General features: G+C 38.7%; 1 protein-coding gene across 1 annotated transcript in view; it reads left to right on the top strand.

Annotated features, from left to right (window-relative positions):
- The first annotated feature begins 7,587 nt into the window (after positions 1 to 7,587).
- The window catches only part of LOC141387714 (uncharacterized), an 85,340-nt gene continuing 74,836 nt past the window's right edge, over positions 7,588 to 18,091 (top strand). Inside the window, exon 1 of the mRNA XM_073957806.1 lies at positions 7,588 to 8,287. The gene's annotated coding sequence lies outside the window, so the exon portion shown is untranslated. The remainder of the gene's footprint in view (positions 8,288 to 18,091) is intronic.

The raw sequence follows: 18,091 nt of genomic DNA, 5'->3' as shown, positions 1-18,091 counted from the left end.
TACCTCGTTTATTAGATTTTCTGAACATATTGTTACATCTAATACTTCCTCCCTAACTCTGTTAACAAAGGTTGGTGTATTTCCTATGTTAAGGGTACTACCCCACGAAATGTGGTGAGAGTTAGCATCGCTACCTACTAGTACTTCGTTACCTGTTTGCTTGATTTTCCTCACCAGTTGCTGTAGCTCCGACGAAGGTGGTAATGTCGGCGAGTCGAACGGCAGGTAGATTGATGCGAGGTATATATTACCATTCCCTTGCTTCAACACTGTGGCGTCCGAGGTTGACAACTCTGGGGAGAAAAGAAAGCATAAGTTTTTATGGCATATAATACAGGTCCTCGGTCGGTTTCCTGTATTAGCGTAAAAGAGTTGGTAATTAATGTGGTTTAGTCCGGAAACCTTGTTCTTTACGGTCCAAGGTTCCTGGATTAAACCGATGTGTATTTTACCTTTGTTTATTTTATCCATCAGGGCTTGAGTTGCCGTTTCGCTCCGATGGAGGTTTATCTGGATGACCTCAATCATGAGTCATCCAGTAATCGTGCTTCTTGGGAGTCGCTGATGGCTTCGACCCCCTCTTCGGAATTGCTCGGTGGTTTGTCCTCCTTGCTGGTTTGGTGGGCATCCTCTTCTTCTTCCCCGACTCGTGCCCTTCCAACTTTAAAGGTGACTGCATTACAGATGTAGTACGCCTTACCCTTTGTCTTTGTAAGACTGGATAGTGAGAGGTCGTCAATTCCAACCACAAGGAGAGTGCCATCCTCTTTCTCCTCCCTGTGGAAGACTTCCCACCTCTTCACTTCCAAGGTCTCATTTTGCTTGCCAAAGACCTCGAGCATGCGTTCTGTCTCGAACTTGCAGCCATACCCTTTGACGTAAACCGTCGCTTTAGTCAGATGAGGTATCTCGTCCTTCCTCACCAGCTTCAATTTTCCGCCTTCCCAAGGAGTTGTCACACTGTTGATGACTTCCTCGAGAGCGGCCGGGTTCGCGTGCGGTCCCAAGTGGTATACTAAAAGGTCCCCTTTGAGCTCGCTGCTGACTATTTTTATTGGCCCACTCTTTAGAATGTGTTCCAGTATTTTATCGCTGACCATATTTTCGATGGCCTGCTGGTGTTCTTTAGGTAATCTGCCGGACCCTCTACTGGTATCGATCACTGCATAGCACCTCTCGTCCCTGTAGTTCTTCCTGGCCACCTTGGCGTAAGTAGATGGCGGCTCCGAGCTAGTCTCTGCGCCCATCTTCCTCTTCTGGAAGGCCCTGGGCTTCTTATCAGAGCCCTTGGTACTTCCAGAAGATTCCGCGGTCGCGCTCACCTTCTTCGTGCCCGAGCACTCCTTTTCGCCCTCCGTCGAAGGGTTCTTTGGGCAGTCTCCTTCGCGTGGGTTTTGAGAGGAATTGCTTGGGGCATTTGATGGTGGGAAGCTCATTTTCTTCTTACTTGGTTTGGCGGTATTTTCTTCCTCTGGAGATCTAATCCTCTTCGCCGCTTCCGAGGAAGTGGAGGGATTGTTGATCTCTTTTGGTGCGGCCCGCTGTTTTTTGTTTAGCTGTGCCTGGATCCTCTGGTACCTACGTCTCTGGGCTCCAGTCCACCGAACTTTTTTCTCCGTTGTAAGTTTAGATATGCTTTCGCTTACCTCTTCTACCATCTTGTGGACCTCCTCGTTAACGGGCTTCTCCACAACGGTGGTCTTGATTTTGCAACTGCTGTCTGATTCGGAGTCAGGGTCGCTCCCATCCTCGGATGGCTGGGTCCAGATTAAACTCCCCCTTCGCTTCCCTTTCTCCTCATCTTTTTTACCTTTCGGTTGCGTGCTTGTAGCAGTACCGTCGACCACAGATGCCAAGGCACCCACATCTGTGGGAGATGTTTGCTCACGATCGCTTGATGACGACGAGGTGTGACTCGCAGGCAGATCACTATTCCCCGCCGGTACTGGGTCATTTAGGCCCTGCACCGTAACTTTTATTCCTTCTTTGTCCTCCATGTTTGTTTTTTGTTTTAGGGGAACACCCCCGTAGTCAGTTTTTTGTCCGCGGGAACCTCAGAGGTTCCAGAGGTAGGTGGTCGTGCCACTCCACCCTAGACGGGTCATGTCACAAGTGATTTCCCTCGTAAATGATAGAGTCGCCCGACCATCCACCTCCCCCTATCCGCCGGTGGGGACGCGCCCGGTAGGAGAACTGACAAACACCCTCGGGAGCATTTATGCTAACGAGGGTATATAACTCTTGAAGGAAGTAACCAAATTGGTCCATACTTTACACATCCTAATATATACCAGATATAGATTAGGTGCGAATATTGACTAAATTTTTCCACTCCTTGGAGGTACCCGTCCCACATAAAATTTTGGATAAATTCACTTTAAGACCTGCTCTAAAATCACTTTGATTTTTGTTGAAGTAACTTGCATTCGCTGCCCCAATTACGGCAGTAAAAGTTTTTTTCAGGGGCAAGTCCATACTTCTTGAGAAAACAGCCCGAAAGTTGTAAAAAAAACCTCATGGCACCATATGTAGTGCCTGGAGCTCTCGAACCGAATACTGCCTTCGTCCACACTTCGGATATTGTAATATTTCATCGAGTATTAAATTAAATTCGACGGTGGTGCTTATAGGTCCACTCCTTCCGGTACCTCCCCCACAAAAGTTCGAAAATATTCGCTAAAATAGTACGCGCGATTTCTCACAGATGTAGCAAACGAATTGGTCCAAACTTTGGATCTCTAAATGTTGGCGAAACTTAGTTTATGTTCAAATTTGGGCCATATCTGTCCAATCCTTGCCCCCGCAAATTTTTGAGCTTTAATCCTGTCCATACTTTTGTCGGTGCATACGCCCAACATTTTGAAAACCATCCTAAATACATAGGTTTTTTTGGAAAAAAAGTATTTCAATCCACACAGGCTGAGGGTATATCTCTGTCGGTACAGTCATTTTTTACTTGTTTTTTTTTTTATACCCTCCACCATAGTATGGAGGGTATATTAGGTTTGTTTTTCCGTTTGTAACGCATTGAAATAATCATTTGCTACCCTATAAAGTATATATATTCTTGATCAGGATAAAATTCTGTGTCGATTTGGACATGTCCGTCTGTTGTAATCACTCTAGCGTCCGCAAAAATCGAGCTGGAGAGCTAGATTTTTGCACCAGAGTATCTTTTTTTCCATAGGCAGGTCAAGTTCGAAGATGGGCTATATCGGCCCATTTGTTCGTACAGCCCCCATATAACGGTACATCCCGATTTTCGGTATTTTGAGGGTTTTAGCTAAAATTTGTAACCGAACAAGCTGTAATTTAACATTTGGGGTTCCTAGAGGTCATAACACTACTCCACCAAAAATTTTCAACATAGGTCCATGTTTAGATATAGCCCTTATATAACACTGCGCAACATTTTTAAGGTGATCTTGTGCAGACAATTCGAACTGAGGATTTTTGAAAGTACAGACCCAAACGACAAGAAACCCTAGTTGGGTTTTGTTGTGTCAGATCCAGCTCGGATGTTATGGCTCAATCTAAACATGGTTAAATATTGAGTTTTTAAAGAAATTCCGGGCTATATCTCTGAAACCAATGCGAATCTTCTTCTGACATATGAAGCAAATTTGTAGATAAGGACAAGAATAAAATACTTTGAGAAATAATGAACTCGAAAAACTACATTTATTGCCTCAAATTGTAAAATATATGCAAAAATTCCACAATTTTTATACATTTCGCACCGTATCTTCAAAACCGTTAATTTTTTCTGAATATTTTCTTTTGGAATGTAATACACAACTCTTCAGATCATGTCATTGTTGTAAAATGCCTCTATGCCGTTGTTTTCAGTGCATTTCAACGACTATTTAATAAAAATGTCGATAATGTGGTGAAATCCGAAATGCGAGAATAAACTGTTGGTGTGAACTGTGTTTGAAATACGTGTTGTAAAAGATATGATGCAAAATACCGCTGAAACATTTTAGAGTTTCAGAATGTTCTAAAGAATTGTTGAGAACTTTATTTGGAAGATTTTTGCAAAAGGTTACTTGGTTCAACTCCCAAAAGTTTAGCCTCGTACCTCCCGATTTTCAGTATATTTAGGGGTTTAGCTACAATTTTTAATCGAACTGGCTGTAAATTAACATTTGAGGTTCCTAGGGGTCATAACACTACTCCACCAAAAGCTATCAATATAGGTCCATATAACGGTACCTCCCGATTTTCGGCATTTTGAGGGTTTTAGCTACAACTGTTAACCGAACTAGCTGTAATTTGACATTTGAGGTTATTAGGGGTCACAGCTCTTAGGTATAGCTACCTTATATAGCGGTACCTCCCGATTTTCGGTATTTTTAGAGTTTTAGCTACAATTTTTAACCGAACTAGCTGTAATTTGACATTTAAGGTTCTTAGGGGTCACAATATTTTCCACCAAAAAGTGTCAACATGAGTGTATGTTTAGGTATAGCCCCCATATAATGATACCTCCCGGTTTTCGGTATTGTGAGGTTTCTAGCTACAATTTTTAACGGAATTAGCTGTTATTTGACATTTAAAGTTCCTAGGGGTCATAACACTACTCCACCAAAAACTGTAAACATAGGTCCATTTTTAGGTATAGCCTCCATATAACGGTAACTCCCGATTTTCAGTATTTTGAGGTTTCTAGCTAAAATTTTAACGGAATTAGCTGAACTTCGACGTTTAAAGTTCCTAGTGGTCATAAAATATTTCCAACAAAAACTGTAAACATAGGTCAAACTATACCTCCCGATTTTCATTATTTTGAGGGCATTAGCTACAATTTTTAACGTAAATAGCTGTAATTCGGCGTTTGAGGTTCCCATTGGTCATAAAATATATCCACCAAAAACTTTCAACATAGGTCCACATTTTGGTACAGCCCCCATATAAAGGTACCTCCCGATTCCCGAAATTTTGAGGATTTTAGCTAAATTTTTTGACCCAACTAGTTGTAATTTGACATGTGAGTCATTCAGTGGCAATGAAACTTTTTCCGGCCCGACCGAACTTAACGTTTATTTACATGTTTTTTTCTTGTTTTGTCAGCGGCTGATGGGTATGTCTCCGTCAGCGCAGTTGACTAATACTTTCTTACTTGTTATATGCCTATTTAGAACATAAATATCTAGTTCTTTATCGATCGATTATTTAAAAAATATTATGTTTTACGGAAATGGTGGAACCAAACAGTCATAATTTAAATTTTTGGCTTAAAAACTGATGTTTTTCGTTCATAAAACGGGAAGATTTTTTTTAATAAAAGCGATCGATGGAAGCGATAAAAGCGATTTTGATGTCCTTGATAAGCCCACAAAATGTTGGCACCGTTTTCAAAATGTCATTTCGAGAAAAACACGTTTTAAGTTTCTATGCTACATACAAATCATGCTACATCCCTTCCAACACACATACACAGAAAAAAATATTTCAAGCATTTTTACATGTTTTCCTTCGTGATGTAGTTATTTCATACTGTACAGGTACCTCACATAAGATACATGTGTAGTTTCTTATTTCCATCCAAAAGCCACTATTTTTTCAAAATTATGTAAGATTTTTATGAGATACAAAATCGTTTTCTAATTTTTCCCTATATTCCACTATTTTCTCTCATATTTCCTCTCTTGGTTGGTAAATGCTCTCAACTTTGTTCTCGTTTTCTTTTGAATGGTCTCGTCGTTTCACAATGTATCAACCAATGAACGGAAAGAAACAAAACGATTCCCGTACCAATCACACAAAGCCACAAACTTTTCAGCTTCTATGAATCGTTTCATTCTCACAACCAAAACAAAAACACAAACTTTTCAACGTAAAAAGATGGAAACCGTACGATTGGTGAAATGTAACTTCGGCTATGCTTTGCCGAGTTGTTTCATTCACCACCGAAACGACAAGTATTTTTGGGAAACGTTTGCCGTGCGTTATGGTCAATGACACACTCAGACACACACACACACACACACACATGTGATTGCTTAACAACCCTATAAGTTAGCATCAGCATACCACAGTGAATTTTATCAACCACCAAACGTTTTTGATTTATTCACATGCGTTAAGTACTATTTAGTTTTCTATCTGTTGTTGTGGAGTTGAGTACTTTTCGCTTTTCGTTTTGTTCGTACTCACGAATGTAAACAAAACGAAACTAAACAGCGAGCTCGGCCAACGAGGGTTATGTTTCGTTTTGTATTGTTCCTATGGAAAATACGAAACGAAACGATTGGAAATTTTATTTAAAGTATTTTTACGTACTCTGGTATCAACAAACCACAACACAACCCCCACCATCGTCTGACCATCACATTAAGACTATATCAACAAACCACACCACACACATACCCACCACAACAACATACCTAAACTACGTAGCAACCATTTTGTTGTTAGTTAACTGACAAACCAATCAACTACAGAGCGTTTGGTGTCGAAAAAACAAAGTGTTTGGGGCTGTTTAGTTCGCAACTACAAATTTTTAATTTCTTTAATATAAAGCCAACATCCAATATCTCAACCTAGTGCTGATAGACTCAACATGTATGTACATATATATGGGTTGTATTGTTCTGCTATGTTCACAAGATGATAACAACTACAGTGAAAATCATTAGAAGAAACGGTAAGTTAGAATAATACAAAATAAAAGAATTAACAAAACTAGCAAAATTTGTCTCTGGTTTGGTTGGTGGAGGTTGTTAGCCTAACAAAAACAACTCGTCAAAATTTTTTTTCAATCTCTCAGAAAAAACCTCTATTTTTATTTGCTTTATGAAAGGCGTTCATGAAATGCAGAAATTTGAACTTTGGCAAGACTTTATGAACACTATTCCTGAAATGCAGTAATTATTTTTTTCTGTGTATTTCAGTCAATTTCGTTCCGATCGAAATTTTTACCACATATTTTATGCTACTTATACTTTAAAATAGGCCAATAAAATTTTGTCGATTTTCTGAAATTTATATGTGGGGGTCACCCCTTAACCAAAGTAACCTTAGGAATCTATAAAATTAAATGTTTTATGCATTCCACTTATGGTATTACCACCTTCTACTCCTTTTCGGGTATTGGCAATAACTCTGGCAATAAAACACAAATCACATACAAACGGCTTCACACAATCTACCTATAAGATTTTATTGGCTTAACATATGGAAATATAATAGAATTATTATAAACCCCGCCACCACCATGCGAACATACATATAAAATTATATGTATTTAAAATTTATTATACGGTCTAATGGTAATTCTTTAATAACTAACCATTCGTTCGTTTATTCATTCATAAATGAAAACAACAACAACAAAACGTTTAACAATTCAGGGCAGGGAGAGCACGCGACAAATAAACAATAATTTCATTTTCAATGGTCGTAGCAAGCTTATTCATTCGGCTTATTCTGTTGGCCACAAGAATTTGAAACAAAAAACTAAATCAAGTTTTCAAACCTAGTCATCAAACAAATCCATCAAACATGTGTGTTACACACATGTTTGAGTTGGGTACGACTCCACTGTGGGGGATAGGTTGTGGTGCCTAACCGTTATCAAAATTCAGTTTGTATTCAAACTTGAGCAATAACGGTTGGGCATAAAAGCTTAGACGGTGGATTTTGGATTTTGTTAAACAACGGCACGGAGCATAGGGAACGCGGCCCACGAATTGTTTTTTTTATGTTTTTCTTTCAAACATTTCTTTTGCATAAAAAATAGACAAACAAGTGGAAGTGACTGCAGTTAAAATCAAAGAAAATAAACGAAAGGAAAATAATAATAAATTAAAAAAAAAAAAAAAAAAAACAAATAACCACACCAAAAAATCTGTGTCGCATGCCAAACAAGGGAACTAAACACAAACGACAAAAATTCCCCCCGGGCTAGCCAAAACGGAAATTAATAACCGCCAAATATGTTCAATAGAGAACAGCAACAACCGCAACAACAGTCAAAGTGACAAGAGAGAAGAAAATATATAAAGAAAATAATTTAAGAAATTACTGGAAATACGTGCCTTAAAAAAGAGAAAAAGAAGAAGAAAGGTGCATTCAATGCATGTAAATAAAAACAACAACAACAGTAAAATAAAAAGGCAAACAAATTTTAGTTAAGCATATTTAAGTGAAATTTTATTAAACTTTACATAGCGGAAAACCAACCAAAAAAGGTATTTGTGGTCAACGCCAACAGTGGATTATCAACATCAAAAAAATAAGCCCCCCCAAAAAGGAATTAAGTAGCAGCTGTCGAAAAAGAAAGGTGATTTATTTTTTATTCATTTATTTGGCACATTTCTTTTTTTTACATTTAAAAAGAACACTCATCAAGCAATGCTTGCGTTCCAAGAATATTTTTAAAAATAATTGAAAATGGAGGCTTTTCAAGCCTCTTTGAAATGCATTATTAAAAATTCATTGTGCGTAGGTTCTGTTTCTTGAAAAGATTTTGTACTTTTGGAGTTTTTTTATGATAATATCTGTCATTGTTGTGTCACATCTGTTCATTGTAAATCAACAAAACAATCCTTGGATTTCATTACAATGGGTCGTATGTGCCTTCTACATTTTTGTTCGCGGCACACTTAAAATACCTATACTTTGTGTTTAACTTCATCGTGTGCAACACCTCGAAATTATGAAGCTGGACAAATATTTTAAAATTCCAATTGGTATTTATTTTGCTTTCCGATATGAAACTTTATTTGAAACAAGTACAAAAGTATCAGTTAACTTTACCGACAGAGATATATCCTCAGCCTGTGTGATCTGAGTCCTTCATCTATTGACAATATCGAATCAAATACCGGCTGCGCAATCAAAATTCTTTTCCCCAATAATTATGTATTTAGAAGGTTTTCAGATTTTGTGGCCCTTATTGGATGTATGAACTTGCCGACAAAAATACTCGTATATAAAAGTGTTGTTGCATATATGTATGTATATTTGGTGTGGTACCTATAAGAATGGATCCATTTTGAAAGTGGACCTTATTTTGGGAGTCATTCATTTCGTGTCATTCCTTTCGCCATCCAGACATTTGTGTTCGTCAAAGTATAACTTAGAGGCTTTTGGCCACTATGTCAGGAAAACATAATATCAATTTAAACAAGACCACAAGGAGTAATTTCGCTATAATTTTCCAAAGGATTTTCAAACAGATTCTAAACTGTTCCTAAACGATAATGTTGAAATTTTGTGTGGGATGTACCCGAATGTATAGTCCATATTCGAACCTGATCTTTGTCTCGTAGAAATATTACGATGTGCAAAGTATGGACCAAAGCTAATTATACAAAGCTCAAATTTTGGACCAAATCAGTAGATCCGTTCGAGAGTTTCTATCCACTTTCTCAGGAAGTATGGACATGTCCCTAAAAAATGTGCAGTCGTAAATGGGGGCTTGAGAACAACCTGTTGCAAGAAAAATCAAAACGATTAAAGGGCAGGTTTTAAGTTACACTTTTCCAAAATTTTGTGTGGGAGGTACCCGAAGGAGTGGACCGATATACTTCATATTTCATAGTTTTTGTGAAAATATTTGAACTTTTGTGGGGGATTTACCCGAGGAAGTGGACTGATATGTTCCACCTTTGAATTCGATCTAAGTTTGGACAAAATATTACTAGCGACAAATTTTTAACCGAATAGGTTATCATGAGCTCCAGGCAGACAGACGGATGGACATTGTTATATCGACTCCAACTTTTCTGAAACGGATTTCGTCCACACATAGGGCATATTTTGGTTGTATTCAAGTGTATATACCCTCTTTAGCCTAAAGGTTGAGGGTATAATGAATGTCTCGGGGAGCTGAGTCGATTTTTCTATGTCCATCCGTCAGTCCCTCCAACTGTATGTCCATCTAAACCTTAAAATCACGCTACAGGTCGTAATGTTGGTCAGATTTAATCTGGAGATTCCAGAGAGTAAAATGCATATTGATTTTGGTGATGGTCAAACAATATTCAGGGTCGGAATGGGCAAAAAAAAAACTCATGCGGCGAAAAATACAACGTTTTCACGGTGCTTTTGAACCAAATTTAAATGGAAGGTGCTTATACTTGGGAAGTTTTTGCGGATTCTGAAAATACAATGTCCATGGATGAGAAAATCAAAAAAAAAAACAAAAAAATCGACGGAGCGCTTTTTAAATAAATCGCGATTAAAGTTGACATTTTAGGGGTTTTTTAAATTTTCACGATTTTGCTTGGAAACCGCAAATCCTATCGAAATGGAGCAAAACGAACATTTTCTACAAGATTGACCTTTATGATAATTTCGTAGGTTTTACCGTTATTGAGATATGGAAGTTCAAATTGGGACAATGCATTGACTGTATCGCTACCTTAGGTGCAATTTGACATTTGAGGTTATTAGGGGCCACAGCTCTTCTTCACCAAAAATTGTCAAAAGAGGTCCATGTTTAGGTATAGCCAACTTATATAGCGGTACCTCCCGGTTTTCGGAATTTTTAGAGTTTTAGCTACAACTGTTAAATGAACTAGCTGTAATTTGACATTTAAGGTTCTTAGGGGTCACAATATTTTTCCACCAAAAACTGTCAACACGAGTCCATGTTAAGTATAGTCCCCATATAATGGTACCTCCCGATTTTCGGTATTTTGCTACAACTTTTAACCGAACTAGCTGTATTTTGACATTTGAGGTTATTAGGGGTCACAGCTCTTCTTCACCAAAAATTGTCAACAGAGGTCCATGTTTAGGTATAGCCACCTTATATAGCGGTACCTCCCGATTTTCGGGTTTTTAGAGTTTTATCTACAATTTTTAACCGAACTAGCTGTAATTTGACATTTAAGGTTCTTAGGGGTCACAATATATGTTCCACCAAAAACTGTCAACACGAGTCCATGTTTAGGTATAGCCCCCATATAATGATACCTCCCGATTTTCGCTATTTTGAGGGTTTTAGCTACAACTTTTAACCGAACTAGCTGCACTCACTAAGTTTTGGGGGTTGATGGAGTCTCACAGAGAAAGAAGCCTATTGATGGTTGGCGTACATCCCACTTTTCCATTTGTGTACCCTCAGCCTTTAGGCTAAGGAGGGTATATACACTTTTATACGATGAAAATGTGCCTCATCGAAATAATGGTTTTAGACCCCAAGTATGTTTGGACGAAATGTGTTTCAGACAATTTGGAGTCGATCTAGCCATGTCCGTCCGTCTGTCTGTCTGTCCTGCTGGCTGGAGCGCACGATAACTTTCGAACGGATGAACCGATTCGGTTCAAATTTTGGCTTTCGTAATATTTTGCCCAAACTTAGTTTAAGTTCGAAGATGAGCAACACCGGTCCACTACTTCCGGTACTTCCCCCACAAAAGTTCGAAAATGTTCGGAAAGTTTGTGCGCACGATAACTCTTTAAGGGAGTGACCGATTTGTTCCATACTTTGTATAGCGTAAACTTTCTATCAGGGTAATATGAGGTTCCAATGTGGTCTCAATTGGTCCACTCCTTCGGGTACCTCTCACACAAAATTTCGGAAAAGTTCAGTTTAGGGCCATCTCTCGAATCGCTTTGATTTTTGTTTTAGCAACTTGTATTCACTGCCCTCCATACGACGGTACAAGTTTCATCTGGGGCAAGTCCATACTTCCTGAGAAAATAGCATGAAAGTTGCAAAAAACCCCTATGACACCGTGTGAGGTGTTTGGAGCGCAAGATAACTCTCGAACGAATCTGCCGATTTGGTCCAACATATGGCCTTAGTAATATTTTGTCCAAACATAGTTTTAGTTTGAAGATAAGCCATATCGGTCCACTCCTTCAGGTACCTCCCCCACAAATGTTCGGAAAAATTGTTCGTACGGTAACTCTTGAAGGGGGTGGCCGAATTGGTCTATACTTTACACATCCTAATATATCTACCAGATATAGATCAGGTTCAAATATGGACTATATTGGTCCGCTCCATCCGGTACCTCCCACACAAAATTTCGGATAAGTTCACTTTAAGACCTGCTCTCGAATCACTTTGATTTTTGTTCTTCAATTACGATGGTAAAAGTTTTTTTAGGGGCAAGCCCATACTTCTTGAGCAAACAGCCCGAAGAGTGTAAAAACCCCCTATGGCACCATATGTTGTGGCTGGAGATCCACTTCAATAACGGTCAATGTCGATCCATTCCTTTTAGTATCTCCTCCGCAAAACTTTTGATATTTAATCCTAATCAAAATTTTTGTCGGTTCAAATGCCCAAAATTTTTAAAACCCCCTAAATACATACTTATTTTGGGAAAAAAATTGTTTCAATATACACAGGCTGAGGGTATATCTCTGTCGGCAAAGCCGACTGATACCTTTTTACTTGTTTTATTTGAGTTGTACTGACAATGCACTTAAATGCGTTTCAACAATATTGACCTTTATTAATGAAGACATTCAGAGCAAAGGCGCTAAGCTATCCCAATTTTAATTTTTTTCAATTTTACCAGACAAGAGCTTTTGCACAGGGGTAGTGTTGTAGGGTATCACATAGTCAGACCCGACCCGACTATAGCCTAGGCTCACTTGTTTATAGTGTGCTATTTTTATTCACATTCTTAATTCATAAAGACAGTTTTCTTGTATGAAATGCCGATTGATGCTGACCTATTCGAAGAAGCTTCATGCCGTCGAAAGCAATCTTATAATCGATAAAAGTGTCGATCTTTTTCTCTTTAGTCTCCATCAGCATATAGATCTGGATTATTAATAAGGTTCAATTATTTTAGTCTTTTATATAGTTGGAGCACATAATATAAGCTCAACGTTGTTGTTGTTGTAGCTATATCCTACGTAGAAGCATAGGTTTGATGCTGGTACAAAAGAATCCGCAGCCGTGGGATTGAAGATCGTCGTAACAATTGGGCTCGTTCCTGTTGCATTAATACGCTGATATGTTGCTTCATCTGTTGACATGCTTGTCAATTTGTTTGAAACAAGTAACGCTCTCAAACTTCTTTTAGTCGGTAAGTCCATCAGATTCATTATTGAATTTTGCTCGCGGAGTCTGAAATTACCGACTATAGTAGCAAAATTATTACCTCTTCTAATACCATATTAATATAAAACCCAGGACGTGCCGTACGCTAATTGGGCTAGAATTTTTTGCTTCTTACCAATCCTAACAGTTTTTCTCTTTATTTTGTTTGCGTTTTTAATAAAAACAGTTTACAGTCCACGATGTGTCATAGCTTTTCATTGAACATCAATTGCTGCAATTGTCTAACTTTTTGACAAATGACGGCTGATGTGATGACTTCCACCCAAGCCTTTTTGTCATTCGCATACCAAATAATACGATTCACATGACAAAGTGTTCGAAGCATGTCTTCTTTTTTACAACGCCTCTATGAAATAATTACCGATAATGATAATGGTGATCATCATCATCATCACCATCTTCAATGGTGTGGGCTTTCCTCTTCTCCATCGTTATGATATTTGTTTCAGTTCATTGAAATTTGTAATGTTTACAAATTTCACTTTATATGGTTCTTGGTTCGACAATGAAAAAACACTAATAAAAGTAACAAACGATAATAATAATGAAGCACTAACAACATCAATATGAAGAGGTGTTCATTATTGAAACATTATATGTATGTACACACATACAATATAAAATCTACAAATGTACTTACTTGCCTTATGAAGAAGATTTTTATTTTGGAAGTACACAAAATTTGTGTGGTGTGTACGTGGGTAATAAATTTTCTAAAGTTAAGAAAAAGAAGATGAAAAAACGCATTCAATTTAATGTTTTTTGTTGGTAATTTTCATTTCAATTTGAATTCACATTTGAATGATTATTTTCTCACATACAAAAGACTTAGGAAACAAACGTGTACTATTTGTATTGTTCACTTCGAGAAAGACTTAAGACCCAAACATGACCAAAAATGTTGTTGCATGTTGTGGGAGCCCACGAGCAATAGATTTGATGGCAATGATGATGACGATAATGATGACGTTGTTTATGTTCATTGTGATGATTGTTTCATTCATTCATATTTTGACGGCAATCGGATTTAAATGACACATGTAATGTGCTGGGATCTTTTTCTTTATTTTTTTCTTTTTGTTTGTGCATGCAAGTCTATTTGAATGAGTGTTTTAGAAGAATGCAGAGAACTAGTTGTATGAGCGGGGAATAACTAATAAGTTTCATTTAATTTGTATGAATATAAATTAGACGTAATTTAGAACATAAATTGTCTAGTTAAAGCCTTATTGAAAATTATAAACGACACTAAATAAACGAAAATAATTTATTCTTAACTTAACCAGCTCTTAATCTGGCTGGTGGATATACTATATTCATTAATATCTACTGGGAATATTTGTGTGGCATGGTCATCCTCGCTGCTACATAATACAGAGTACATGGGAAAATACTTCTCATAAGCTTAACATGTTACCTCATGTTATGTTACAGTTGTATTCAGGTGCATGTGCCTGCACCAACACCATCGGCTCCGCGAAAAATTGCCCCAAAAGGCATTGTGAAAAATGGCTCCAAATTTGGGGTGAAACTGTATAGTGAATTTTGACCCCAATATAACTCGAACAATTTTGTCCCAAAATAATGCAACATTGCCCCAAAAATAAAATAAAAAATTGCCCCAAATTGGTAATTTTGTCTTATGATTGTCGATTTTTAAAAATTATCTCTAATGGCTTCTTCAATTTATTAATCATACAATTTTGCGCCGCTTAATTATTTTTTATTAAAATAGATTCTAGTTTTATCAGAAAGTTAGAAGAAATGCTGTGAATATGTATTACGGAAGGATAATTTTTTTTAAATTGTTGTTGTTGTAACAGGTTGTCTGCAACCAATCGTTTTTCCCTGTAGAGATGTTGAAAAACATTAGTAATGTTTGTGTGTCAATTGTGGTGTGTGTGTGTAAGAGTTGATATTGTGGATGTGCTGGGTTATTGCCCAGCAAACCAATCGTACCGACATCTTAACGAAATCGGAACAAAACTCGGACGATACGTCCGATGTCTGATCCGAAATCGTAACGATATCTTAACGAAAGTTGTATGAAGTGGTTGACATAATTTCGGAACGAAATGTCGGAGCGACATCGTATCGATTTCGATCCGATTTCGTAACGAAATCTAAAGAAAATCCTTGGGAAATTCGGAAAGGAAATTTCTATCCGACATTCGTTCCGAAATCTGAACGAAATCGGTACAAAATCTGAACTATTTCCGCTCCGAATAATCGTTTAGAAATCGGGACGAAATCTGAACGACGTTGCTTCCGAAATTGTTCAGACGTGTCGGACATCCGACATTTGGTTTGCTGGGTGTGTTGATGTATTTGTGTGTGTGAGGGATGATATTACCCAGCAAACCAATCGTACCGACATCGTAACGAAATCGAAAATCTGAACTATTTCCTATCCGGACATCAGACATTTGGTTTTCTGGGTATGGATGTGCTGGGTTATTGTGTAGATGTGTATGTGCGAAGGGATGATATTGTGGATGGGAATGTTGTGTTAAGGTGCTGTGTTGAATATTTTGATTTGCTATTATTTTGGGAGCTTTAAGAAACGGGCCACTTCCACTGGTCTTGTCCATAGGTCCACAGGGCGCAAATCTGTGTGCCTAGCTGGGCATGAAAATAGGTGCTCTGTATTGTGTGGGCTTTGTCGGCAATTCGGGCACCTGTCGAGAGTGCCTGAAACTATTCTGGCTTGATAACAATTTAGAATAGTGCTCCATCCAGATCTTAATTGTGCCAAGATTGTTCTGGTCCGTCTGGGTAGGAGTCTTTCACTGTCGGATATGGCTTGGGGGTGTTCATTAAGGACGATGTTGCGGCGGTATCTTACGATAGTTTGGGAAACCGTCAGAGTATGTATGTGCCTCAGGCCTGCCGCTATTGACAATCTGTTGACGTCAGATGGAACTACGTCTTGGATGTCCGAACGGTAGCGCCTTATATCCTTCCGGATGTGGCTTGGAGGAAGATCCTGCATCACTGTGTGATGGTTGGGGTGACTTGGGAGATGGCAGGCCAGTAGGAACTGTCTAGCTAGCAACACATTAGCTTTGCCCCTTTACTTTTTTAATGGTAAAATGTTCAAAAGAGAAAACTGTAAAAAATGAGTTCAACGCACACATTTTTCCAAAATGTACGGGAACGGAAAAATGGCAGAAACGTCAACAAATCTGGAACAAATGTCAAAGTCGGCGTGTCAGCCAATCGGAAGCCGGCAAACATGTTGCACATTTTTGCTCGCTAAAATTTGTCGTGTAAAAAGTTTCTAAAGAGAAAGCCATTCAGCGCCATTTTTGTTCTAAGAGAAGTGAACATATTGCAACTTTTTTAGTGTACGGGAACGCATTTTGGGGGAAAATGTGCAAAATGTGTTAAATGTGTAAAAACTTTTTAGTTCTGGAACGAAGCTATTATGTTTCTGTACCGACAGTATTCTAGTCTCCTCATGTAGATGATCGACACTCGACATCTGCACACATCCGGTAGCAATCCGAATCACACTATTTTGAAGCACTTGCAGTTTACGCCACTGTGTTTTGCTCAGGAAAGAAGTCCAAACTGGGGCCGCATAACTCAGTACGGAGCGACTGATGGCCTTATATGTCGCAATGAGCGTTTCTTTATCCTTTCCCCAGGAGGTGCCTGTTAGCGCTTTCAGGATCTTATTTTTCGATTGGACTTTACTTTTTACGTACGCGGTATGTTTCGTGAATTTGAGAAGATTATCAAATACAACACCTAGGATCTTCGGATGTTGTACCGTCGGAATTATTCTGTCGGCGACTATTAACCTGAGCTTAGTTCTCAATTCACGCGTCCAGGAAGTAAAGAGGGTGGCGGTCGATTTCGTTGGCGAGATTACTAGGCTTCTTCCATGCATGAAGGCTGATATGGTGGCAAGGTAGCTGTTAAGACGTGCACTTATTTCCTCAATATTGACTCCGGATGACATTATGGTACAGTCATCTGCGTAGGAAACCACTTTTACGCCGGGTGGTGGTGCAGGAAGCTTCACAAGGTACGCGTTAAACAGGAGCGGTGACAGACTCCACCTTGCGGGACGCACATTTTGATTTTGCGATATTTTGCCAAGCCAGCACTTGGCAGTGTGGAGTCCATGATATCACCAATCAAGACCGAGTGATCCACTGTGTCAAATGCCTTGGAGAGACCTAACACAGCGACCACAGTACGCGCTGACGGTCGGATTCGATTGAGGCCATTCGCAATATGTAACGTAATCTCATTTAATGTCGTTGTGGTGCTGTAAGCTTTCCTAAATTCATGTTGGTGGTCTACTGGCTGTAAGTGTTCGTCAAGTGTTGCTAGCAGCAGCGCTTCCAAAACCTTGGCCATTGTTGACAATAAGGAGATAGGGCGGTATGACTCTCCCAGGTTGGCCGGTTTCTCTGGTTTTGGAAGTGGAATAACCCTTGCAACTTACCATATCTCCGGTATAACCAGTTGGTTAACCGAGAGAGATAGAAGTTGTGCAAGGAATTCCGTCGCTGCTGGGCCGAGGTGCTTCAGCATGACTATCGAGATGACGTTTTAAATTGTTGTGATACTTCCTTGCAAACACTTAAAATGTTGTTCTGTTTGCACATCAACATTGGCTAAATCGGAACATTTTCGTTGTCCTTACTGCATAGAAAATGTAAACGATACTATGGTTTGTTGTTTTTATCTTACAAATAAAAATTATACACATTTTGGGGCGAAATTGCATTTTTTTTTATTTTGGGGTAAAACTTCATAAAACAAAATTACCCCAAACTTGGGACAATTTTTATACCCTCAGCCTTTAGGCTAAAGAGGGTATTTACACTTTGATACGACCAAAAATGTGCCTCATCGAAATAATGGTTTTAGACCCCAAGTGTGTTTGTACGATATCCGTTTCTTACAATTTTGAGTCGACTATGCAATGTCCGTCCGTCTGTCTGTCTGTCCGTCTGTCTGTCTGGCTGGTGCGCACGATAACTCTCGAACGGATCAATCGATTCGGTTCAAATTTTGGGTATCGAAATATTTTGT

Source organism: Musca autumnalis, unplaced genomic scaffold (genome assembly GCF_047663935.1).
Source record: "Musca autumnalis isolate F117 unplaced genomic scaffold, ASM4766393v1 scaffold_5, whole genome shotgun sequence".
Lineage (NCBI taxonomy): Eukaryota > Metazoa > Arthropoda > Insecta > Diptera > Muscidae > Musca > Musca autumnalis.
This window is presented reverse-complemented; position numbering and strand designations above follow the sequence as displayed.